General features: G+C 51.4%; 1 pseudogene; it reads right to left on the reverse strand.

Annotated features, from left to right (window-relative positions):
* Nucleotides 1-27,751, reverse strand: part of LOC141197717 (uncharacterized) — a 119,760-nt pseudogene that overhangs the window by 65,995 nt on the left and 26,014 nt on the right.

The raw sequence follows: 27,751 nt of genomic DNA on the forward strand, positions 1-27,751 counted from the left end.
ATAGGCCAAAGGGTAGCGCTCTGTACCGGAAGTGCCTGACTTGTTTGTTTATATACAAGGCCACGCTCAAGAATTTCTGATCTTCCATATAGATTGGGACGTGGTAGTACATGTCCTTCAGGCCTAGCACACTCATACAGTATAACACTCTGGAAATAGCATTTTTATGGCCGATTTTATGGTCTCCATTTTGAAGGGCCTGTAAACTAGAAATTTGATCTCCCCTTTCTTTCAAGTTCACTATGATCCTGAAGGTGCCATCTATTTCTTTTTTATTAGGAATAGGGGGAACAGAATCCCTTCCCCTGCTCCTGCACTGGCACCTCCGTCAGCACTTGCTTCTGTACTAGGTTCAAAACTTCTGCCTCCTGAACCAATTGTTTCCTGGGACCCCAGGGAGATGATATTCTGAAGGTGTGCCGGGGATCAGATTTGAATTCCAGCCTTAGCCCTTATCGTACTATCCCAAGAATCCATGTGCTGGATTAAATCTTCTCCCAGGCACGCAGTAAGTGGGACAGCCTTCCTCCTACCTGGGGAAGCCTGCCACTTGGAAGTCTTCCTTGTCTCAGAGGAAGGGCCCCCAAACATGAAACTTCCACTTTTTGGTTTCCTATCTTTCCATTTCCCCTGATCCCTAGGGGATTTGTTTCGATTATGCCTTCTTTTATGAAAGCACTTCCTATATTGTGGCATGGGCACACTGGGAAATCTTTTCTTCTTGTCTCCCGCCTAGTCCAGTATATCATTTAGTACTCGTCAAAGAGAAACTCTCCTTCGCATGGAATCGAGCATAGCTTGGCCTTGGACTGAACATCTCCCAGCCAGCTCTTGAGCCATAGTGCTCTATGGGCAGCATTTGACAGGTTTGCCGACCTGGCTGCAAACCTCACTGAATCTTCCAAGGCGTCTGCGAGCAAGTTAGCTGATTCTTACATTAACGGGAGATTAGACAGGATCTTATCCCTAGGGACGTTGTTCTTATTCTCATCCTCTAACTGCTGTAACCAAATCATCATTGATCTGGCCGTGCACGTTGCCGCAACTGCTGGTTTTAATGCCCCCACCGAAGACATCCATGTCTGTTTCAGATACACATCCACTTTTTTATCAAGAGGATCAAGAGTTCCCAGATCTTCAAAGGGCAGTGTGGATCTTTTGGATGACTTGGCCACCACCATGTCTATTTTAGGGGTTTTGTCCCACATGTCCGCTTCTTCCTCAACAATCGGACACCTCCTTTTGGATGACGAGGGCAGCGGATCCTTCTTCTCAGGCTTCCTTCATTCCCTATTAATAAACATTTTAATTTTCTCATTAACCGGAAATGTGGTTCTTTTCTTTTGTTCCAAACCCCGAAACATAATGTCGTGGACTGTTCTTGGGGTTTTAGGATCGGATATGCCCATAGTGGTTCTAACGGCCTTTACCAACTTATCGGTTTTCAATCTGTAAGTGCCGCAGGAAAACACGACCTACCCCGTCTATTACTATCAAAGGATGAGTAGGAGGACTAAGAGGAGTACGATTCGTCTCTATCCTCACATATTACCAACTCTTCTGAATCAGCTGCCTGCCGTTTGGATCTTTTCTCCCTTTTACCCCTTTCCTGCTGAATCAGTGAATTAATGGAGTCTTTAACGTCCACCCCAATTACGGATTTTAAATCCATGGCAAAGTTGGGGGATTCTTCGGAGATGGTCTTCAGAATGCAATCAGGGCAGAGTCTCTTCATATATGTGCTGGGTAAGTTATCCCCGCAAAGCGCACATTTTTTATCTTTTAGCTTGGCGCTACACTTCTTAGGCCCCTCCTAGCAAAGAACACTGAGAGAAAAGGACCTATTTAACATGGTGAACATATACGAAGATCACTCACGACTCTGCCATTCAGTCTAGGGTACCGGAGATGGAGGCTGGATCAGTTCACATGGCCGTTCTCCCCTGGAGATTTCCCTCTCCACCCCCCCCCCCCCATTTTTTTTCCTCCCTCTCCATTTTTATCCCCTTTTCTTTCTTTTTCTAACAAACTAGACTACTATACGTAGATCATTTTCCCATTTATTATTTTTTTTTTTATATATACCGTATTTTTCGGATTATAAGACGCACTTTTTTCCCTCCAAATTTGGGGGGAAAATGGGGATGCGTCTTATAATGCAAAATCACCGGCGTTGATGGAGCGGGGTCCCAGGATTGCTGCAGTCGGAAGATGGCTTGCGATGCCCTGCGCTGCGGTCTGGTAGGTGTTCGGTGGTGCGGGCCGACATTTTGTAGACACAGGAGCCCCGCACCTTCCATACTGTTACATGCAGCGGTCTCCGGGAAAATGGCCGCCGGAGGCGGCGCAAGCGCAATCAAGATCTCGGTACAGAGATCTCAACCTGAGCATGCGCCGCCGGAGGCGGCCATTTCCCGCCGCATGTAACAATATGGAAGGTGTGGGGCTCCGGCGTTTACAAAATATCAGCGGAGCCCCCGCACCACCGGACACCTGCCAGGCCGCAGCGCAGGGGACCGCAAGACAGTGCAGGCAAGTCAGGGGACAGCAGTCCAGGGCATCGCAAGCCAGGGGACCACAGTCATCCTCCGACTCCTGCCTCTGCCAGAAGGCTGAAACTTCCGGCAGCAGCGATCTCCCGACTCCTGCCTCAACCCTGCCACCTGGGACCCCGCTCCACCCAACACCTCAGCCCCCCAGGTAAGCCCATTATAACATGCACCGGTTTTTAAAAAAACATTTTTTTCCTATTCTTCTCCCCAAAATTTGGGGAGCATCTTATAAACCCGATGCGTCTTATAATCCGCAAAATATGGTATTTCAAAAAAAAATTTTCATCACACCCGCAATTTTCATAAATATATTTCATACATATTCAGAATGACCTGAGTTACATGCCTCCCACCCATATGATGTGATTAAACAAACACTTGATTCATTTCATGCTATGATTGACAATGACTGGAAATCTACAGCACCCTGAAGTCCCTACCATCAGAATACCTGCATTCTATCATTTTCTATGAACATTTGCCTATATTGCTACTGAATAAAAGAAGTTGTATAGTTTCGATGGAGCGCATTATCCTATGTAATATTTATTTAATTTTTTTTCTCTTTTTCTTTGTTTAATTTTCTATTTTGTTTTTTGTAGTCTGATGAAGGTCAGAATGTTATGGCCGAAACGTTACACATATAATGGATTGCAGGTTCCGAATAAATTATCTTCTCTTCTGCATAAAGAGTTTTATCCTTTATATCATAAGGAGTAGTTTCCTTTCTGTGCACCAAATACCACAGAGAGTGACGTATATATCCAAATCCATCTACCTTGTTCTTCTGGCCACTTGTATGGCCGCCGCTGCTGCGTCTCTGATGATGACGCTGCAGCTGCCATGGTGGCTATGGCTGCTCTTCCAGCATGTCTATGGCATCAGGAAGAAAGTTGCACACCTCCACCATCCGGTAGTCATCCCTCCATTATATACCAGAGGGACGCCACAGCCACATCTCCAACGTCCGCTCCCGACCTCACCCAGAAATCTCACATTATTTCCGGGTCAGACTTTTCCTTTCGGCGCGTCGTTTGCAGGGAGCCAACTGGCGAGCCTTGCTTATACGTAGACCCAACATTTTACTGCTTCATTGCTTTCTGGCACGCTTCATCACCAGGGCCACACTGGATATCTCACTAGCGTGCCAGGCGCTTGCACAGACCCAGGTTGCCGTGGAGCCTGCGCACTCGACACATGGCATGCCAACCACGTGCCCCGGCATGCGTAGACAAGGAACAGCGTGTCAGCTGGAGGTCAACAAAGAGGTCATGTAACCACACACCCCAACCTCCTGGCCGGCGGTGGCGTCTCCATACCTGTCAGCATCCCGGATCCTTGTGGACACTAACCAGACTTGGGTAAGTTCAATCGTACAGTTCCTTTACTCTTTAGGTTCCTTCAAGGACAGGAAGCCAAACTGACGCGGAGGAGAGGTACCACCCTTTTGTTCAGTAGGTTTCCTGTCCTTGATTAGCGGATACCCTCTCTTTCAGGTGGTACTGTCATGGGAGAAGGGGAAAAACAAGACTGAGAAAAAGGCTATGCGCCCACGAAGCGTTTTTGCGGCGTTTTTACGGCCGCGAAAACGCTTGTAATACAGTCTGCCATGCAAAGCAATGTGAATTCGGATGTGCTGTGCACATGATGCGCTAATTTGCGTGCCAAATTCGCATTGCGTTACAAAATGCAGCATGACCATTTCTACCGTGATTACGCTGCAAATTCGCGCCCATTGAGGAACATTGAAACGCAGCAAACCCGCAGGTATATGTGGATTTGCTGCGTTTCAATTAAATTCAATGGCCGCGAATTTGCAGCGTAATCGCGGTGCGTGTGGTACCCGGAATGAAGAGGAGACTATAACTCCTCTTCATCCCGGCTACCACGCGGTGAAAAAAAGAAATAAAAAAGTTAAAAATAAACAAAACCTGTATATTCACCTCTCCGGCGGCCGGTGGTCTGCTCTCCGGTCTGCTCCCGGCCGCGTCTTCTCTCTTCAGCGTCCCGCAGTGTACTGTCAGGACCTGCGGTGACGTCAGTCAGCTGATGGTCACGCGACCATCACCTGACCGCCGACATCAGCAGTCGCGTGACCATCAGGTGACTAAATGACGTCACCGCAGGTCCTGACAGTACACTGAGGGACGCTGAAGAGAGAAGACGCGGCCGGGAGCAGACTGGAGGAGACCAGAGAGCAGACCGGGGGCTGCCGGAGAGGTGAATATACATATTTTTTTTTAATGTTTTAATTCTTTTTTTTTACTATAGATGCTGCATTTAAAGCATCTAAGTTGTTCACTCAGTATAAATCCATGCCGGTTGCATGGATTTATATTGTGTGATCAACTTGTCAAGCACTTTTCCAAGTGATGCTCAAAATTGCTTGGAAAAATGCTTGAAAAACGCATGTAAAAACGCTTAAGGCTATGTGCCCACGTTGCGGACCTGAAGCATATTTTTTACGCTTCTCCCTGGCGGGAAAATCGCATGCGGATATTACATGCGGTTTTCCCGCCAGGTAGAAGCGTTTGTGAGGCGTCTTTGCATGCATTTCCGCATGCGGGTTATCAAGCACTTCTCCAAGCATCACTTGGAAAAGTGATTGACAACTTGTTCAGAATGGTAAAAAATAAAAAAATAAACTTTATACTCACCTTCTGATGCATTCTCTGCCCCGTCCGGAGGCTTGAGCGGCTCACGCTGTTGTGTGCAGGACCTGCGGTGACGTCATTGAGTCATGTGGTGGGTCACATGACTCAATGACGTGGCAGGTCCTTCAGACAACAGCGCGACGGAGGGAAAACATCAGAAGATAAGTATAAACTTTATTTAATTCTTTTTTTTACAGGTTCTTTGGTACCCAGGTCTGGATGAGAGTCTCCTCTCATCCAGACTTGGGTACCATCCGCACATTGATTCCGCTGCGCTTCCGCAAAATTAATGAACATGCTGCGGATTTTTGACCGCAGCATATACGCTGCGGAAAAATCCGCAGCATGGGCATTGACATTGCGGAATGCCATTGGGGACCATGGGGTGCGGATATACATGCGTTTTTCAAGCGTTTACGCTGCGGAAATTCCGCAGCATATACGCTTGAAAAACGCTACGTGGGCACACAGCCTTAAAAACACTTCTGCCTGGAAGAAAAAACGCATATAAATCTGCATGCGTTTTTTTCTGCCAGAGAGAGGCAAAAACGCTCTGCATCAAATCTGCTTCGTGGGCACATAGCCTAAGACCTTCACAGCCGTCTACACATCATAGGGGAGATCTCATGACACCTTCTCTCCATCTACCTGATGATCCTGAGGAACATTGGGGTCTTCTTGTTTACAGTCCTGTGGAAGAAGAGGACGGGGACATCTCTCTGGTGTTGTCCTCTTACTGGATAGATCTGGAGGAAACACATACAGGGACTGAATTCATTCTTTACATACAGATAATTATAGGCCGTGTGTATTTAGTCCTGTCTATTACCTGGTGATGTGAGGGGCTGGGGAACCTCCATCATGACGTCCTTGTACAGATCTTTGTGTTCTTCTAAATACTCCCACTCCTCCATGGAGAAATAGACAGCGACATCCTGACATCTTATAGGAACCTGACACATACAATGATACCGTCATCCCCCAGATCCTTTCATAGCGTTACTGTATAATGTCCCAGCATTCCCAGCAGTGTCACCTCTCCAGTCAGCAGCTCAATCATCTTGTAGGTGAGTTCTAGGATCTTCTGGTCATTGATGTCCTCATGTATCAGGGGGTGAGGTGGAGGTCCTGTGATTGGGCTGAGGGGTCTTTCCCATCCCTCAGACACAGGGTCCTGACAGCGCCCACTAGAGGTCTTCTTCACTACTGTGTAATCCTGGTTATGAAGAGACACATTAATAAATCTCCCTCCAGACATTTCCAGAGTCCTCACCTCTCCAGTTCTGTCCATCTGTTATTCCCATAGATAAGAATGATGTAATGTGACGTCATCAGAATCTCTCACCTCTCCAGTAATCCGGAAAAGGATCTCTAGGGTGAGGTGGAATATCCTCTCCGCCATCTTCTTCTTCTCCTTCTCCATCCACTAAGGTTTAAGGTAAATTTTCTAGAAGATGGAAGATAATGATGAGAACGACTGAATCTACAGGATCCTAAATGGAAGGAAGATGGCTGCTCTGTGCGCCCAGGAGCTGTGATGAGGTCACAGGAGGGGAGGAGTCAGGGGTCACATGATCAGGGGCCTCAGTGGATGCAGGACTCTGCTGTGCTGGTTGTCATGGTGCTGGATGAGCTGAAGTTTATGTGTGGGGTCAGGAGGGGTTTACAGTGTGGATGTAGCGGAGCCGCGTGTGTACGAGGTGTACGGAGCAGAGCCGCGTGTGTACGAGGTGTACGGAGCAGAGCCGCGTGTGTACGAGGTGTACGGAGCAGAGCCGTGTGTACGAGGTGTACGGAGCAGAGCCGCGTGTGTACGAGGTGTACGGAGCAGAGCCGTGTGTACGAGGTGTACGGAGCGGAGCCGTGTGTGTACGAGGTGTACGGAGCGGAGCCGAGCCGCGCGTGTACGAGGTGTACGGAGCGGAGCCGAGCCGCGCGTGTACGAGGTGTACGGAGCCGAGCCGCGCGTGTACGAGGTGTACGGAGCCGAGCCGCGCGTGTACGAGGTGTACGGAGCCGAGCCGCGCGTGTACGAGGTGTACGGAGCCGAGCCGAGCCGCGCGTGTACGAGGTGTACGGAGCCGAGCCGAGCCGCGCGTGTACGAGGTGTACGGAGCCGAGCCGAGCCGCGCGTATACGAGGTGTACGGAGCGGAGCCGAGCCGCGCGTGTACGAGGTGTACGGAGCGGAGCCGAGCCGCGCGTGTACGAGGTGTACGGAGCGGAGCCGAGCCGCGCGTGTACGAGGTGTACGGAGCGGAGCCGAGCCGCGCGTGTACGAGGTGTACGGAGCGGAGCCGAGCCGCGCGTGTACGAGGTGTACGGAGCGGAGCCGAGCGTGTACGGAGCGGAGCCGAGCCGCGCGTGTACGAGGTGTACGGAGCGGAGCCGAGCCGCGCGTGTACGAGGTGTACGGAGCGGAGCCGAGCCGCGCGTGTACGAGGTGTACGGAGCGGAGCCGAGCCGCGCGTGTACGAGGTGTACGGAGCCGAGCCGAGCCGCGCGTGTACGAGGTGTACGGAGCCGAGCCGAGCCGCGCGTGTACGAGGTGTACGGAGCCGAGCCGAGCCGCGCGTGTACGAGGTGTACGGAGCCGAGCCGAGCCGCGCGTGTACGAGGTGTACGGAGCCGAGCCGAGCCGCGCGTGTACGAGGTGTACGGAGCCGAGCCGCGCGTGTACGAGGTGTACGGAGCCGAGCCGCGCGTGTACGAGGTGTACGGAGCCGAGCCGCGCGTGTACGAGGTGTACGGAGCCGAGCCGCGCGTGTACGAGGTGTACGGAGCCGAGCCGAGCCGCGCGTGTACGAGGTGTACGGAGCCGAGCCGAGCCGCGCGTGTACGAGGTGTACGGAGCCGAGCCGAGCCGCGCGTGTACGAGGTGTACGGAGCCGAGCCGAGCCGCGCGTGTACGAGGTGTACGGAGCCGAGCCGAGCCGCGCGTGTACGAGGTGTACGGAGCGGAGCCGAGCGTGTACGAGGTGTACGGAGCGGAGCCGAGCCGAGCCGCGCGTGTACGAGGTGTACGGAGCGGAGCCGAGCCGCGCGTGTACGGAGCGGAGCCGCGCGTGTACGAGGTGTACGGAGCGGAGCCGCGCGTGTACGAGGTGTACGGAGCGGAGCCGCGCGTGTACGAGGTGTACGGAGCCGAGCCGCGCGTGTACGAGGTGTACGGAGCCGAGCCGCGCGTGTACGAGGTGTACGGAGCCGAGCCGCGCGTGTACGAGGTGTACGGAGCGGAGCCGCGCGTGTACGAGGTGTACGGAGCGGAGCCGCGCGTGTACGAGGTGTACGGAGCAGAGCCGCGCGTGTACGAGGTGTACGGAGCGGAGCCGAGCCGCGCGTGTACGAGGTGTACGGAGCGGAGTCGAGCGTGTACGAGGTGTACGGAGCGGAGCCGAGCCGAGCCGCGCGTGTACGAGGTGTACGGAGCGGAGCCGAGCCGCGCGTGTACGAGGTGTACGGAGCGGAGCCGCGCGTGTACGAGGTGTACGGAGCGGAGCCGCGCGTGTACGAGGTGTACGGAGCGGAGCCGCGCGTGTACGAGGTGTACGGAGCGGAGCCGCGCGTGTACGAGGTGTACGGAGCGGAGCCGCGCGTGTACGAGGTGTACGGAGCGGAGCCGCGCGTGTACGAGGTGTACGGAGCGGAGCCGCGCGTGTGCGAGGTGTACGGAGCGGAGCCGCGCGTGTACGAGGTGTACGGAGCGGAGCCGCGCGTGTACGAGGTGTACGGAGCGGAGCCGCGCGTGTACGAGGTGTACGGAGCGGAGCCGCGCGTGTACGAGGTGTACGGAGCGGAGCCGAGCCGCGCGTGTACGAGGTGTGCGGAGCCGAGCCGCGCGTGTACGAGGTGTACGGAGCGGAGCCGAGCCGCGCGTGTACGAGGTGTACGGAGCGGAGCGGAGCGGAGCCGAGCCGCGCGTGTACGAGGTGTACGGAGCGGAGCCGAGCCGCGCGTGTACGAGGTGTACGGAGCGGAGCCGAGCCGCGCGTGTACGAGGTGTACGGAGCGGAGCCGAGCCGCGCGTGTACGAGGTGTACGGAGCGGAGCCGAGCCGCGCGTGTACGAGGTGTACGGAGCGGAGCCGAGCCGCGCGTGTACGAGGTGTACGGAGCCGAGCCGAGCCGCGCGTGTGTACGAGGTGTACGGAGCCGAGCCGAGCCGCGCGTGTACGAGGTGTACGGAGCCGAGCCGAGCCGCGCGTGTACGAGGTGTACGGAGCCGAGCCGCGCGTGTACGAGGTGTACGGAGCCGAGCCGCGCGTGTACGAGGTGTACGGAGCGGAGCGGAGCCGAGCCGCGCGTGTACGAGGTGTACGGAGCGGAGCCGAGCCGCGCGTGTACGAGGTGTACGGAGCGGAGCCGAGCCGCGCGTGTACGAGGTGTACGGAGCGGAGCCGAGCCGCGCGTGTACGAGGTGTACGGAGCGGAGCCGAGCCGCGCGTGTACGAGGTGTACGGAGCGGAGCCGAGCCGCGCGTGTACGAGGTGTACGGAGCGGAGCCGAGCCGCGCGTGTACGAGGTGTACGGAGCGGAGCCGAGCCGCGCGTGTACGAGGTGTACGGAGCGGAGCCGAGCGTGTACGAGGTGTACGGAGCGGAGCCGAGCCGCGCGTGTACGAGGTGTACGGAGCGGAGCGGAGCCGAGCCGCGCGTGTACGAGGTGTACGGAGCGGAGCCGCGCGTGTACGAGGTGTACGGAGCGGAGCCGCGCGTGGACGATGTGTACGGAGCCGAGCCGAGCCGCGCGTGGACGAGGTGTACGGAGCGGAGCCGCGCGTGTACGAGGTGTACGGAGCCGAGCCGAGCCGCGCGTGGACGAGGTGTACGGAGCGGAGCCGAGCCGCGCGTGTACGAGGTGTACGGAGCGGAGCCGAGCCGCGCGTGTACGAGGTGTACGGAGCGGAGCCGAGCCGAGCCGCGCGTGTACGGAGCGGAGCCGAGCCGCGCGTGTACGGAGCGGAGCCGAGCCGCGCGTGGACGAGGTGTACGGAGCGGAGCCGAGCCGCGCGTGGACGAGGTGTACGGAGCGGAGCGGAGCCGAGCCGCGCGTGGACGAGGTGTACGGAGCGGAGCCGAGCCGCGCGTGGACGAGGTGTACGGAGCGGAGCCGAGCGTGGACGAGGTGTACGGAGCGGAGCCGAGCCGCGCGTGGACGAGGTGTACGGAGCGGAGCCGAGCCGCGCGTGGACGAGGTGTACGGAGCGGAGCCGAGCCGCGCGTGGACGAGGTGTACGGAGCGGAGCCGAGCCGCGCGTGGACGAGGTGTACGGAGCGGAGCCGAGCCGCGCGTGGACGAGGTGTACGGAGCGGAGCCGAGCCGCGCGTGGACGAGGTGTACGGAGCGGAGCCGAGCCGCGCGTGGACGAGGTGTACGGAGCGGAGCCGAGCCGCGCGTGGACGGAGCGGAGTCGAGCCGCGCGTGTACGAGGTGTACGGAGCCGAGCCGCGCGTGTACGAGGTGTACGGAGCCGAGCCGCGCGTGTACGAGGTGTACGGAGCCGAGCCGCGCGTGTACGAGGTGTACGGAGCCGAGCCGCGCGTGTACGAGGTGTACGGAGCCGAGCCGCGCGTGTACGAGGTGTACGGAGCCGAGCCGCGCGTGTACGAGGTGTACGGAGCCGAGCCGCGCGTGTACGAGGTGTACGGAGCCGAGCCGCTCGTGTACGAGGTGTACGGAGCGGAGCCGAGCCGCTCGTGTACGAGGTGTACGGAGCGGAGCCGCGCGTGTACGAGGTGTACGGAGCGGAGCCGCGCGTGTACGAGGTGTACGGAGCGGAGCCGAGCCGCGCGTGTACGAGGTGTACGGAGCGGAGCCGCGCGTGTACGAGGTGTACGGAGCGGAGCCGCGCGTGTACGAGGTGTACGGAGCGGAGCCGCGCGTGTACGAGGTGTACGGAGCGGAGCCGCGCGTGTGGAGCGGAGCCACGCATGTACGAGGCGTACATAGCGGAGCCGCGTGTGCTGGCAGGTAAAGCTGCTATACAGACTGTCATGGCAGGTGCAGGCAGGTACGGTTAGTATAAAGACTGACACAGCTAATATACAGGCAGGTGCTGGTAGGCACGGCTGATATACAGGAACACAAGGCAAGTATGGGCAGACAGGTACACTGACTGGCGGGTACTGGGGACCTGACAACTAGCAAGTGTACAGACAACTAACAATACACGTTGCTCAGGCATTGCCTTAAAATTATAATAATTGTCTCCCTGCCATTGGCTGGGGACACTTTAGGACAGCGCGCTGTCCCTTTAAGAAGGAGGGAGCGCGCGCGCACACACACTAAGCACAGTGCCCTAAGCACAGTGCACGGATCTGCGAGCAGTGTGCAGACCTTGGGCATGAGCCGGAGGAGGAAGTGCAGGACAAGGGCCACAGCAGTGAGTGGGTCAGTGTCTCTGCCGGGAGAGTGAAGAAATGTGCAGGGACGTCGGCGCTATAGTACCCCCACTTTACGCCCCCTCTTTTTCACGCCCGCAAGAAATCTCTCCAGGAGGAGGGCACGGATTGTCTCTTTGGGCTCCGACGACCTCTTCTCAGGACCAAACCCCTTCCAATCCACAAGAAAAATGGTTTTCCTCTTACCCTTTTGGTCGCCAAAGTGCTCTGTACCTTGAAAATGTCTTCGGAGCTGACTGGAGCAGAAGCGGTACCTGAATCTTTGAAGAAGAGGACGACATGCTTGAGGATAGACACTTAAAATTAATTAGGGATCTGTAGAGAGGCTGGGAGTTTGAGTTTGTAGGCGACAGGATTTATCTGTTTGAGAACCTTGAACCGATGAAGCGAGGACCAATATAATAAAAACTACTTCATATATTAAAGTGCTCATGGTGCCAGTGCTCATTATAAAAAACGGTCTCACACAGGGCTTGATACTTTAGACGAATTCAGGGTACCAGGTAATTCATCCAATTGCTGGAATTCAAATAATGTTCCCTAGCTGTATAGTGAGATAGACATACTTTGAAGACAGCCAAACCTTATCCCCAGGACGAAACAAAAAGTCGGGTCCAGATGTGTCTTGTCTGCATGTTTCTTCTAACCGTTTAGAGGACTTCAACAAAGTGGTCTTAGTGTATTCCCAGATCTTAGAAAAGCCCTTGATGAGGGATTCAGCAGCAGGAATATTGTTGGTAGTAGACACTGGGAACGGAATATTGGGATGTTGACCGTAGACCACAAAAAAAAACGAGATTCAGCAGACGATTTACTCACATGGTCGTTGTATGATAATTTTCCCTAAGGCAGGAGTTTGGCAAGCACAAGGGCAGATGGAAGGCTGGACAGTGGAGTGACATGGGCCATCTTAGAGACGCGATTCATAACTACTTATGACGGTACACCCGGCCGACACTGGATGGTTGATAATGAAGTCCATCGCGATATGCTGCCAGTGAGCAGATGGAACAGGCAAAGAAAGTAGGCGACCAGTCGTAAGCCGTTTCAAAGTCTTGTCCTGAGCACAGGAGGGAAAGGCCAAGACGAAATCCGCAACATCCTTGCGAAGGGTTGGCCACCAATAATGCCGACATTTTCTTCTGTCCAGCATGACCAGATAATTTAGACGCGTGACCCCACTGAAAGCCCGCTTCCTTTCTGGTTCAGCAACATAGGTTTTTCCTGGAAGGAACCAAAGACAAATCCAGTGGTGAGACAGTAACTATTTTGGAGGGCTCAATGATGTGTTTAGGTTTTTCCTCCTGGTCGGAAGACTAAAAGGACATAGAAGGTGCATCCGCCTTAACGTTCTTATCCGCCAGCCGAAAATAGAGAATGAAATTGAAACGGGCGAAGAACAGAGACCACCTAGCTTGACAAAGATTTAGCCGCTTTGCCTACTGCTGATAGGCTAGATTCTTTTGGTCAGTAAATAACCACCGGATACATCGCTTCTTCAAGCAAAAATTGCCACTCCTCCAGAGTCAGTTTTATAGCCGACAGTTCTCGATCGCCTATCGAGTAGTTGCGTTCAGGAGACTAGAAGATTTTGGATAAGAAACCACCGGTCCCCAATTGACCGCAAGGAGACTTCTGGATAAGAAAGGCTCTGGCCCCAGAGAAAGAAGCATTCACTTCCAAAAAGTATTGATTATTATTGCCTGGTCAATGCAGCACAGGAGCAGAGGAGAAAACCTGTTTTAAGGAGACAAAGGTGTTTTCTGCCTCCACAGTCCATACCTTAGGGTAGGCCCCCTTGCAGGTCATTGCACAAATAATAGGCGGAATGAATTGGCGGTAATCATTAGAGAATCAGAGAAAAAGCTGGATAGCCTTCAGACCATCAGGACAGGGCCACTTCAGGACGGTGGACACCTTCTCGGGATTCGAGATGATATACCCTGGAAACTTAAGAGAGGTTTGCTTGAAGACGCACTTCTCATACTTGGCATATAGATGGTTCTTCCTTAATCTCTGCAGAACCTGGCAAATATTCCACATGTGTGTGGGTAGATTGGGAGAACCTGAACCTTCAGTTACTTGCCTCCTATTTTAAATACTGTGGTCTGTTACAAAAAAAAAAATGTAACTCCAGCAAAATGGCCGCGGCGAGTGCTCAGTAGCATCTATCAGCAAGCGATAGCTGCTATTGCGCATGCGTGGGCGTCATTTTGCTGCAGTTGAAAAATTGTTCTTAAAGACCACAATATGAACTGCGCAAGTGCAGATTTAAATTAGGGAGCAAGTAACCGAAGGTTCAGTGACCTGTCATTTAATTCCATAGGGATGAATATCAGAACAGAGCACCAAATAAAGACAGGCCCACAGACCCGCCCAGAAGCACAAGCATATCATTATCTCCAAACTGCAATCAAAGATTAAACAACCACAAGACAGATTTCATCAACCCAGGTTTCATTTTAATCAGTGTACCGGCGCCAACCTGACAGTGTATGTAGTTTACTTAGCAAAATCCTGATGACAGGTTCTCTTTAAGAACCTTTAGTAACATTACGGTCATATGACCGTGATGTCACCAGAGGTCTTTAAGCAGTCTTAAACTCAGAATAGAAATAGTGAGGGCCCGTAGGAGAGAAAAATTGCCCAGTTACCCCTCTCCCTTCTTCCCCCTAATACCAGCCCTGCATACCAGCCTGTCTCCTCTTTAGTTGCCCTAGACTCCTGCAGTTAAAGAACCTTTTTGGCATAGGACTTTGCAGGTAACTGTTGTATTTTTTGTATCATCTGTCAATTAAATAAGATTAAAAAAATAATTATTATTTTCCCTTATGAGCTCTTTGAAGATTATGAAGTTGTGTGGGTAAACATTTCCAACATACTAAATATAATTATGATTTACACACAATATGAGTTTTAAGATGGTCTATAAGACTTGATCTCCTACTAAAACATTTCTCACAATCTGGGCATGAAAATGGCTTTTCCCTTGTGTGGCTTCTTTGATGTCTAACGAGATCTACTTTACCCCTGTAACATTTCCCACATTCTGAACATGAATATGGCTTCTCCCCTGTGTGAATTCTCTGATGCGTAACAAAAGCTGATTTACGGCGAAAACAGTTCCCACATTCTGAACATGAAAATGGTTTTTCCCCCGTGTGAATTCTCTGATGCATAACAAAAGCTGATTTACGGCGAAAACAGTTCCCACATTCTGAACATGAAAATGGCTTTTCCCCCGTGTGAATTCTCTGATGTATAGTAAGATTTGATTTCTGCTTAAAACATTTTCCGCAATCTAAACAGGAGTACGGCTTCTCCCCTGTGTGAGTTTTTTGATGCTCAACAAGATTGGACCTCCGATTAAAACATTTCCCACATTCTGAACATGAATATGGCTTCTCCCCTGTGTGAATTCTTTGATGTATAGCAAGATCTGATTTATAATTAAAACATTTCCAACATTCTGAACATGATAATGGCTTCACCCCTGAGTGGGCTCTCCGCTCCTTAATACCCTTTTTGTTACTTTTACTTTGCTTAACATTCTGTAACGAATCAGAAGATAGGACCGGTTGATCATAAAATAGATCTTTGTTGTGAAGGGCTGAGATTATATCTGAAGCAATGGCATGCTCTTCATATGTATCTGGTGGGATACCATGATCATCTGCTTTCAAATCTGAGGATATCATATGTCTCTCTGAGTTCCCGGTAAAGACGTCTGCCAAGAATAAAACAAATATATTTGTAATAATGTAACTTTATCTTTATATTGTTAATGTTATATTTACTATACTGAACAAAAATATACATGCAACAATTTTGTTTTTGCTCCCATTTTTCATGAGCTGAACTCACACAGCACAATGCCACATATATCGCACGTTTTGAGAGAGCGTGCAATTGGCATGCTGACGGCAGTAAAGTCCACCATGAGCTGTTGCTCGTGAATTGAATGTGCATTTCTTTACCATAAGCCGTCTCCAAAGGCGTTTCAGAGAATTTGGCAGTAAATCCAACCAGCCTCACAGCCACAGACCCACGTGTAACCACACCAGCCCAGAACCTCAACATCCAGCATCTTCACCTCCAAGATGGTCCGAGACTGGCCTCCCGGGCAGCTGCTGCAACAATCTGTTAGCAGAACCAAAGAATTTCTGCACAAACTGTTAGAAAGTGTCTCATCTGCATGCTCGCCGTCCTCATCGGGGTCTCCACCTGTCTTTAGCTTGTCATGCTCGTCGGGGTGTGCACCTGTCTTTAGCTTGTCATCCTCGTCGGGGTCTCCACCCAAATGCAGTTCGTTGTCGTAACTGACTTGGGCAAATGCTCACATTCGATGGCGTCTGGAATGTTGGAGAGGTGTTCCCTTCACAGATTAATCCCGGTTTTCACTGTACAGGGCAGATGGCAGACTGTGTGTATGACGTCATGTGGGTGAGCGATTTGCTGATGTCAACATTGTGAATTAAGTGGCCCATGGTGGCGGTGGGGTTATGGTATGGGCAGGCGTATGTTATGGACAATGGACACAGGTGCATTTTATTGATGCCAATTTAGAGATACCATGACGAAATCCTGAGGCCCATTATTCTGCCTTTCATCCACCACCATCACCTCATGTTGCATGATGATGCACGGCCCCATGTTGCAGCATGATGATGCACGGCCCCATGTTGCAGCATGATGATGCACGGCCCCATGTTGCAGCATGATGATGCACGGCCCCATGTTGCAGCATGATGATGCACGGCCCCATGTTGCAGCATGATGATGCACGGCCCCATGTTGCAGCATGATGATGCACGGCCCCATGTTGCAGCATGATGATGCACGGCCCCATGTTGCAGCATGATGATGCACGGCCCCATGTTGCAGCATGATGATGCACGGCCCCATGTTGCAGCATGATGATGCACGGCCCCATGTTGCAGCATGATGATGCACGGCCCCATGTTGCAGCATGATGATGCACGGCCCCATGTTGCAGCATGATGATGCACGGCCCCATGTTGCAGCATGATGATGCACGGCCCCATGTTGCAGCATGATGATGCACGGCCCCATGTTGCAGCATGATGATGCACGGCCCCATGTTGCAGCATGATGATGCACGGCCCCATGTTGCAGCATGATGATGCACGGCCCCATGTTGCAGCATGATGATGCACGGCCCCATGTTGCAGCATGATGATGCACGGCCCCATGTTGCAGCATGATGATGCACGGCCCCATGTTGCAGCATGATGATGCACGGCCCCATGTTGCAGCATGATGATGCACGGCCCCATGTTGCAGCATGATGATGCACGGCCCCATGTTGCAGCATGATGATGCACGGCCCCATGTTGCAGCATGATGATGCACGGCCCCATGTTGCAGCATGATGATGCACGGCCCCATGTTGCAGCATGATGATGCACGGCCCCATGTTGCAGCATGATGATGCACGGCCCCATGTTGCAGCATGATGATGCACGGCCCCATGTTGCAGCATGATGATGCACGGCCCCATGTTGCAGCATGATGATGCACGGCCCCATGTTGCAGCATGATGATGCACGGCCCCATGTTGCAGCATGATGATGCACGGCCCCATGTTGCAGCATGATGATGCACGGCCCCATGTTGCAGCATGATGATGCACGGCCCCATGTTGCAAGGATCTGTACACAATTCCTGGAGGTTAAACGCATCCCAAGTCTTGCATGGTAGCATACTCACCGGCCATGTCACCCATTGAGCATGCTTGGGATGCTGTGGATCGGTGTATGCGACAACGTGTTCAAGTCACTGCCAGTATCCAGCAATAATCATGTGTCTAATGAGCATCCTGTGAGGTGGATGGATTATCTCGGCAAAGGAGAAGATCTCACTAACACAGATTTAGACAAATTTGTGACCAGTATTTGAGAGAAAAAGGCCTTTTGTGTGTACAGAAAAAGTCTTAGATCTTTGTGTTCAGCTCAGGAAAAATGGGAGCTAAAACAAGTGTCGTGTTTATATTTTTGCTCAGTGTAATATTTCTATATGAAATAGCAACATTCAGTTATTACCCAACTAAAAGTGTGATGCCAAAACAGATCTTAATCTATCGATAGCGCAAGATAATGATATTAGGACACTACACAGTTATCTAGCACTTTTCTGATTTCAGTGTTGACCCTTAAATGCACAGAGCAAGGCAGCGCAGTGGAGTAGGACAGCGCCGTGTAGAAGGGCAGCGCCGTGTAGAAGGGCAGCGCCGTGGAACAGGGCAGAACCATGGAGCAGGACAGCGCCGCAGGGCAGCGCCGTGGAGCAGGACAGCGCCGTGGAGCAGGACAGCGCCGTGGAGCAGGACAGCGCCGTGGAGCAGGACAGCGCCGTGGAGCAGGACAGCGCCGTGGAGCAGGACAGCGCCGTGGAGCAGGACAGCGCCGTGGAGCAGGACAGCGCCGTGGAGCAGGACAGCGCCGTGGAGCAGGACAGCGCCGTGGAGCAGGACAGAGCCGTGGAGCAGGACAGAGCCGTGGAGCAGGACAGAGCCGTGGAGCAGGACAGAGCCGTGGAGCAGGACAGAGCCGTGGAGCAGGACAGAGCCGTGGAGCAGGACAGAGCCGTGGAGCAGGACAGAGCCGTGGAGCAGGGCAGAGCCATGGAGCAGAACAGCGCCGCAGGGCAGCGCGGTGGAGCAGGGCAGTGCTGTGGAACAGGGCAGAGCCATGGAGCAGGACAGCGCCGCAGGGCAGCGCCGTGGAGCAGGGCAGCGCCGTGGAGCAGGGCAGCGCCGTGGAGCAGGTAATGAATGGAGAAGCCCTGATTAAACCAGATGCAAGACTGAATTTATTGATTAATGTATTTGCAATCAGATAATGTAATATTATGTCATGCGGTCGAGGCGGTATATGGAGCCGGCATCACGCGACCCCGCGCCAGGTGAGGCGTGACTCAGCGCTGGGGTCCCCGCGGTGGTTGCCGAGTTGTGGGCGGGTTACCCCCCCCCCCCCCGCGTCACACCCAGCATCCACAGCGCTTTCCCAATGAATGGGGAGAGGCAGAGCGCGCGGTGGATGCCGGGTGTGACGCGGGAGGGGGGGGGGGGGTAACAGCCCACAGCCCGGGATCCACCCGGAATGCAGAAGACAAAGACCCACTTGTCGTGACATCAGCAGGTGAAACGAACAAACTTTTCATCGTTTTGTCATCTTTACCCAGCTGGAGTCAGAACAGTTTTTTTGGTGACCCAAGTATATGCGAGCTTGTTTATTGCAGGATATGAGTTGTAGTTTTATACATACAGGTTGTTATGGAAATGGTGATACCAAATATGTCATGTTTTGTTTGTTTCTTTCTTTCAAATTAAGCTCTTTTTTGGAGGAGAATTGGGAATTTGGGGATTTTTATTTATATTAACACTTCTTTTTAGACTTTATTTTTAAAATAATAGAAATTGATTGCTTAGATACAGTAATACAGTGCACTACTTTTGTAGTGCAGTGCATTGTTTGCCTGTCAGTATTATAATACACGGCAGCCTATTAGATCCTACATTTAGCAGAATCTATTAGGTTTGTGGATGTGTACTAATTATTATCAATATATTTTAAGTATATAATGCTATTTATATTGTTTCTTAACCAAAAAAAGTTCACCCAGCGTTTCCATTTTTTTCTAAGATTCTTAGTTATAAAGATTTTATTGGCACAATAAAGGGGCATTCGTTTCATAGAATTAATTAATTTTACAAACTCATTCCAGATATTTTCCACCCGTAGCACTTGCCACCAGCACAGTACCCTTTTTTAACTTAGATAAAGAATACTGCCACTTGGATGACTTTAAGAATCAATTAATATACAGATAACAAATCCTGACAGGACACAGATTATTACATGTAATACAATTTAATTTCACCTGTGACTTCTCTGCATTTAGTGGTCACTACTCACCTGGGTGGTCATATGTAGGAATCTCCTCTTTGCACCGCTCATCACTCCTCACATATGTCTCTGTAGTATTAATATGGGTCAGATCTTCACCCTGAAACAAATATTGTAAAAGTCACAGACAGATGAGAAGTCCCATCTATGATCGGCTCTAATCCTGCCATCTCCACCGTTCTCATTACACAAGTATAAAACATATAATACTGGTGGATAAAACAAGACTGAACACAAGACCTTCACAGCCGTCTACACATCATAGGGGAGATCTCATGACACCTTCTCTCCATCTACCTGATGATCCTGAGGAACATTGGGGTCTTCTTGTTTACAGTCCTGGGGAAGAAGAGGACGGGGACATCTCTCTGGTGTTGTCCTCTTACTGGATAGATCTGGAGGAAACACATACAGGGACTGAATTCATTCTTTACATACAGATAATTATAGGCCGTGTGTATTTAGTCCTGTCTATTACCTGGTGATGTGAGGGGCTGGGGAACCTCCATCATGACGTCCTTGTACAGATCTTTGTGTCCTTCTAAATACTCCCACTCCTCCATGGAGAAATAGATGGCGACGTCCTGACACCTTATAGGAACCTGACACATACAATGATACCGTCATCTCCCGATCCCTTCATAGCGTTACTGTATAATGTCCCAGCATTCCCAGCAGTGTCACCTCTCCAGTCAGCAGCTCAATCATCTTGTAGGCGAGTTCTAGGATCTTCTGGTCATTGATGTCCTCATGTATCAGGGGGTGAGGTGGAGGTCCTGTGATTGGGCTCAGGGGTCTTCCCCATCCCTCAGACACAGGGACCTGACAGCGCTCACTAGAGGTCTTCTTCACTACTGTGTAATCCTGGTTATGGAGAGACAAGTTAATAAATCTCCCTCCAGACATTTCCAGAGTCCTCACCTCTCCAGTTCTGTCCATCTGTTATTCCCATAGATAAGAATGATGTAATGTGACGTCATCAGAATCTCTCACCTCTCCAGTAAGCCGGAAGAGGATCTCTAGGGTGAGGTGGAATATCCTCTCCGCCATCTTCTTCTTCTCCTTCTCCATCCACTAAGGTTTAAGGTAAATTTTCTAGAAGATGGAAGATAATGATGAGAACGACTGAATCTACAGGATCCTAAATGGAAGGAAGATGATGTAAAATCATACAAAATACCATGGGGAACAAGATACAGGAGCAGTGATTCCGTATAGTGTAAGGGCTTGTGCACACTGTGTTTTTTCAGGTGGACACGTCCTGCAACCAGTCTGGAAAAGTGCAAAATAAACAGTCAAAAGATTGCACATAATGCACAACAATGTAAAAACAACTTGCTGTTCACATGTTCAGTTTTTTCAACTTCTTTTACCAACTTCCTTCAGGTTTCCAAAGATGTATAACAGTTAGAAGAAGTGACCTGAAAACAGTAGATAAGATGCCCAAAAAAAAGGCATGTCAGGACACCTCTCTGTTCTGAGGACTGGAGAAGGTGTTTATATTATGAGGTTTAGGGATGAGCGCACCCGTCGATGTTCGAGTTGGGCCGAACTGTAGTTCAAATTTTGGTTCGGCATCCAAACTTGACCTCAAACTCACACCCAATAGAAGTCAATAGGTGCTTTAAAATGGCTGTAAAATGGTCATAGTAAGGACTAGGGGGCTGCAAAAAAGAAGCAAAACGGGGGTAAGAACAGGACAATGGCCCTGCAAACAAATGTGGATAGGAAGAAACGTAAAATAACAGAGTAAAAAAAATAAATAAAATAACAATCAAGAACTAGGAGGTGGAGGTCCAAGTGCAGGAGGAGGTGGACACGGCAGTGTAGGTGGAAAATGCAGAGGAGAAGGTAGCAAACACTGTTTTTAGTTTTGTTTTTCTTTTGTTTTTTCGTTTTGGGAGAGGAGCCTCAAAATTAAACGAATGGCAAATAGAGCATAACAATGGCTGCGTGCGGCTAGTATAGTTGTCTAGTTAGCCAAAGGTACGGGCAAGTCCTGTGGGATCCACTCCTGGTTTATTTTAATGAATGTGAGCTTGCTTGGCTGTGGAAAGGCGGATGCGCCTGTCTGTGATCACACCCCCTGGCTTGCTAAACACACGTTCCAACAGTACACTTGCCACAGGGCAAGCCAGCACCTCCAAGGCATAAGGGGCAAGCTCAGGCCATGTGTCCAATCTGGAGACCCAGAAGTTAAATGGGGCAAACCCATCACTCAGTACGTGGAGACGTGTGGACACGTACTCTTCAACCATGTTGTTGAATCGCTGCCTCCTGCTGATACGGACAGTTGGCGATGGTGGTGCAGGAAGTTGTGGTGTGCTGAGAAAGTTTTGCCACATTTCAGCCATGCTAACCCTGCCTTCAGAGGTGGTGGTGGTGCCCCAGCTGCGTTAGCGACTTCCTTCTTCTCTGCCTTGTTCTTCCACTGAGCCCCCGCTGTCAGGTGGGAACACAGTCAGTAGTGCCTCTACCAACGTGCGATTGTATTCATGTATTTTGTGCTACTGCTCCAACGAGAGAAGTAATGATGGTACATTGTCCTTGTAGCGGGGATCCAGCAGAATCATCACCTAGTAATCAGCAGTGGTAACAATCCAGGCAATTCAGCGGTCGTTGCACAAGCACAGCAGCTTGTATTGGCTCATGTGTGCCAGGATGCACAGAGGCAACGACAAGCTGTCCTCGGTGGGAGGTGTATGGTCTGGGTCCTCTGTACCCCCCATGAGCTGCTTAGTTCCACCCTGCTGCGAACACGGTTCCACCTCCTCCTCCAAAACTGTCTCCAGGCTGGACAGTTGGATACCTGGCCGCTGTTGGTACAGGAATCCACCCTCCAAGCCATGTGTGGTCGACAGGCCTGATAACTATGTAAATAGTCCCTGTTCCTCAAGCTTCTCTTCCTCCGTCATTGCTGGTTTTTCCAGCAGGCATAGAAGTGGTATAGTAATGCTCATGATAGCATCATCAGCGCTGGCCATGTTGGTGGAGTATTCGAAGCAGCGCAACACAGCACACGCATCCCTCATGGAGGGCCACCCATTGGTGGTGAAGTGTTGTTCCACGGAGCAACTCACCCGTGCGTGCTGCAGCTGAAACTCTACTATTGCGTGCTGCTTCTTGCACAGTCTCTCCTGCATATGCAAGGTGGAGTTCCATCTTGTGGGTAAGTCACATATGAGGTGGTAAGCGGGAAGGCAGAAGTGACGCTGCAGCGCAGACAGGCGAGCGCTGCAGGGTGAGAACACCGAAAGCGCGCACACACTACCAGCATTTTCAGCAGAAACTCTGATATATGTGGGTCATTTTTAAGGAATCTTTGCACCACCAGATTCCGCACATGTGCCAGGTAAGGAATGTGCATCAAACCGGCTAGGCCCAGACCAGCTACAAGATTTCATCCGTTATCACACACCACCAGGCTGAGCTTTAGGTTCACCAGCACCAACCACTCATCTGTCTCCTCTTTGATCTCTATCCACAGCTCCTGCGCAGTGTGGGCTTTGTGCCCCAAACAGAGGAGTTTCAGAACAGCCTTCTGTCGTTTCCGCCTGGCTGTTGGTGGTGCAGGTCTTGCTGTGACCGGACATGGTGGAGGAAGCAGAGTTGAAGGAAAAGGCAATCTGGACAGAGTCACTTGACAAACAGTAAGGTTTTAAATATTAGGGTTAGGACTGTCCCTAATAGGGTCACCGTGACGTGGTGGGTTGGCTTTTCAACTATTTTGATCAAAATTATGTTAACTAAGTACCTGTCACGCTGTCTCTGTATACTGGAGGTAGGGGGCCTAAGCTGACCCTAAGCTGGGGCCCTGACTAATCCCTCAACCTGGAGGTACTGTTAAAGGTACAGAGGTCCAGGCCGCCAGCGTAACCCCTACCTCCTGAAGATCCCTGCACCTCAGTAATCTAGTCCTGAGAAGGACCCCGATCACAACCAAAGGGAACAAGAAATAATATGCCCAAACACAGTATTTAGACGAACGAGACAGTACAAGGGAAAAACCAAAACCACCTTGCATACAAACAACTTCTCAACTACAACAGAGGGAAAACCAACGGGAAAGGAGATAAATGATAAAGCGAGGAAAGGGAAAAAACACTTCCAAGTACACTTATCTCAGCAACTCCAAACACCACGATCCTCTCTGACAGTCTGAATGAAATGCTTTCACCGACACCTCCCAAACAGACCAGCAGGTATATGAAGGAGTCTCACTACAGAAGTATTGATTGCAGCTGGGCGAGGCTGGACCTCATCTAGCCCAGAGAGAGAGAGAGAATTAACTCCCTCACTGCCGAGAAACACAAAGCACCAACAAGTCAGCTGCGAGAAGTCAGGCTGTGTACTCGTGACGATCTTCGTGGCAACACACCCGTGACAGTACCCCCCCTTCTACGAGGGGCCTCCGGACCCTCAGGGCCAGGTTTATCCGGGTGAGTCGTGTGGAAGGCCCGAACTAATCGGTCTGCGTTAATATCCGACGCAGGAACCCACATCCTCTCCTCAGGACCATACCCCTTCCAATGAACCAGGTACTGAAGGGACCGGCGATTAAAGCGTGAATCAATGACCCTCGATACCTGGAACTCCAAGTTACCATTGACAACCACTGGAGGGGGAGGTAAAAGTGACGGTACCACCGGCGCCACATACCTCTTAAGCAATGATCTGTGAAACACGTTGTGAATTTTAAACGTAGGGGGGAGGTCAAGACGGAATGCCACCGGATTAATAATAGAACTGATTCTGTACGGCCCGATGAACCTGGGACCCAGTTTCCAGGAGGGAACCTTAAGTTTTATATTCCTGGTAGACAACCATACCCGATCGTTCACACTTAGGTCCGGACCAGACACTCTCCTCCTATCAGCCATACGTTTGTATCGGTTCCCCATAGTATTCAGATTCTTCAGCACCCCTCTCCATACTGAAGCGAGTGATGAGGAAAATCGTTCCTCCTCAGGAACCCCCGAAGAGCCCCCCCCACTGAAAGTACAAAACTGGGGGTGAAAACCATATGCCCCAAAAAACGGGGACTTACCAGTGGACTCGCTCCGCCTATTATTAAGAGCAAACTCTGCCAGAGGTAAGAAAGAAGCCCAGTCCTCCTGGTTCTCTGACACAAAACACCGGAGATATGTCTCCAAGCTCTGGTTCATACGTTCCGTCTGACCATTGGTCTGAGGATGAAAAGCCGATGAGAATGACAACTGCATCCCCCGCCGTGCACAAAACGCCTTCCAGAACTTGGACACAAACTGAGACCCCCGATCAGACACCACCTCGGAGGGTACCCCGTGAAGCCTCACAATCTCCCCAATGAACACCTGCGCAAGAGTTTTAGCATTAGGGAGAGCCGGAAGAGCGATAAAATGTGCCATCTTGCTGAACCTGTCCACTACAACGAGTATGACCGTTTTACCCGAAGACGGAGGGAGGTCCGTAATAAAGTCCATAGACAGATGAGTCCAAGGACGCTCCGGGATCTTCAAAGGTAAGAGGGCCCCAAACGGACGGGTATGTGAGGTCTTAGAGCGCGCACAAACCCCACAGGACGCGACAAAAGTTACCACCTCCTTATGTAAATTAGGCCACCAAAACCGACGCGAGAGGAGATCCACAGTAGCTTTACTCCCCGGGTGTCCTGCAAAAACTGAGTTATGGTGTGCCTCGATCACCTTTTGTCGCAACTGATCTGGAACAAACAATCTCCCTGGAGGTCCAACAGGGGCGTCCCCCTGAGCCTCCAATACCTCCTCCTCCAGCTCAGAGCATACTGCCGAAACCACCACCCCCTCCTGAAGGATAGGAATCGGGTCGTCCGTATTCCCGGCCCCCGGGAAACTACGAGATAAGGCATCCGCCTTTACATTTTTTGACCCAGGACGATATGTAACGACAAAATTAAACCTGGTAAAAAACAATGACCACCTAGCTTGTCTGGGATTCAGACGTTTAGCGGACTCCAGATATAGCAGGTTCTTGTGATCGGTGATGACGGTGACCGGATGAACAGCCCCCTCCAGAAAATGGCGCCACTCCTCAAAAGCTAACTTAATGGCCAAGAGTTCCCTATTGCCGACATCGTAATTCCTCTCAGCGGACGACAATTTTTTAGAGAAAAAGGCGCACGGATGCCACTTACCAGGGGACGAACCCTGTGACAATACTGCTCCCACCCCTACCTCGGAAGCGTCTACCTCTACAATGAATGGCTGAGACGCATCAGGTTGAATGAGTATGGGCGCCGAGGCAAAACATTTTTTCAAAGAGGAGAATGCTTGACAAGCCTTGTCAGACCACCTAGAAAAATCCGTCCCCTTTTTAGTCATGTCAGTGAGAGGCTTAACCATGGACGAGAAATTACGAATGAACTTCCGGTAATAATTAGCAAACCCCAGGAAACGTTGTAGTGCCTTAAGATTCTCTGGCAGATCCCACTCAAGAACTGCCCGCACTTTCCCAGGGTCCATACGAAAACCGGACGCTGAAACCAGGAAGCCTAAAAACTGGAGTTCCTGTACGGCGAACACACACTTTTCCCACTTGGCATACAGTTTATTATCCCGCAAGATCTGTAACACCTGCCTAACGTGCTCCTGATGAGACACCAGATCCGGCGAGTAAATTAGGATATCATCCAGATATATGACAACAAACTGTCCCACCAAGCGGCGAAAAATGTCATTAACAAAGTGTTGGAACACCGCCGGGGCATTAGTCAGACCGAATGGCATGACAAGGTTCTCATAATGCCCCTCCGGAGTGTTAAACGCCGTCTTCCACTCATCCCCCTCCTTCATCCTAATCAGATTGTACGCCCCCCTGAGATCCAACTTAGAAAACCATTTGGCGCCCACGATCTGATTAAAGAGATCGGGAATAAGTGGGAGCGGATACGGATCTCGGACCGTAATCCGATTAAGTTCACGGAAATCCAGGCAAGGGCGTAGGCCTCCATCTTTCTTCTTAACAAAGAAGAACCCCGCAGCCACCGGTGAAGATGAAGGTCTAATATGCCCCTTAGCCAGACTTTCTGAGATATAATCCTTCATGGCCTGCCTCTCAGGACCAGAAAGGTTATACAACCTAGCTTTAGGTAACTTGGCCTCAGGGAGCAGTTTTACAGAACAGTCATACACGCGATGAGGAGGTAGTTCCTGACACCCTTTCTCCGAGAATACATCCTCAAAGTCCGCCAGAAATGGAGGTAAGACCCAAGGAGTAACCGCACCAATGACCGTGTTCATGCAGTTTTTATTACAGAATTTACTCCATTGGCTTATCTCCCTGGTTTGCCAATTAATAACCGGGTTATGCTTAGCTAACCAAGGAAGGCCCAACACAATAGGAGTGGGAAGACCCTCCAACACGTAGCAAGACAACAGTTCTTTATGTATTGCCCCCACTTGAAGTTTTACGTCATGCACAACTTGCAAAAAACTTCCCTGCCCGAGAGGCCTGGCATCGATCGAGAATATGGGGATGGGTTTAGCCAACTCACTCAACCGCATACCTTGAACCCGGGCAAACCGAGCATCAACCAGATTAGCCCCGGCCCCACTATCCAGAAGAACAGATATCCTCTCAGTTCTCGTACCCACCACCACCTCCGCCGGTACGAGAAACTGAGACGAACCTAGGGACGAAATACCTACTCCCAGATTGCCGTCCACCACACAACCTGGGATCAACAGTTTTCCGACGACTCTTCACTCTGCAAGGGACGGGATGGACACCCCCCAATAAAATGTCCCTTTCTCCCGCAGAAGAAACACCTTCCTGCCTTATGGCGCACCACCGGTCCCCTCCCCCGAAATGATGTCCCTCCTAATTGCATAGGCTCCTCTGGACTGACCAGGGGAACCACCATATGAGGGGACCTTGTAGGAGGTGGAGTCATCACAGGGGGTAGAGTTATCCCGCACCTCTCCCGAAGCCGTCTGTCCACGCGAATAGCGAGGGCCATAGCGGCTTCCAGAGACACGGGAGAGTCATACTGTGCCAACACATCCTGTAATTTGTCGGATAAACCATGACAAAACTGGCTCCTAAGAGCCGGGTCATTCCACTGGGTGTCAGTGGCCCACCTACGGAACTCCGAACAGAATTCCTCCGCCGGACGATCTCCCTGCTGGATCCTACGTAACTTAGACTCAGCAAGGGAGATCCGATCTGGGTCATCATATACGAGTCCCAGGGCAGCGAAAAA

This window comes from Phyllobates terribilis, unplaced genomic scaffold (assembly GCF_046119375.1).
Source record: "Phyllobates terribilis strain yellow unplaced genomic scaffold, ASM4611937v1 Scaffold_86__1_contigs__length_6382490, whole genome shotgun sequence".
Lineage (NCBI taxonomy): Eukaryota > Metazoa > Chordata > Amphibia > Anura > Dendrobatidae > Phyllobates > Phyllobates terribilis.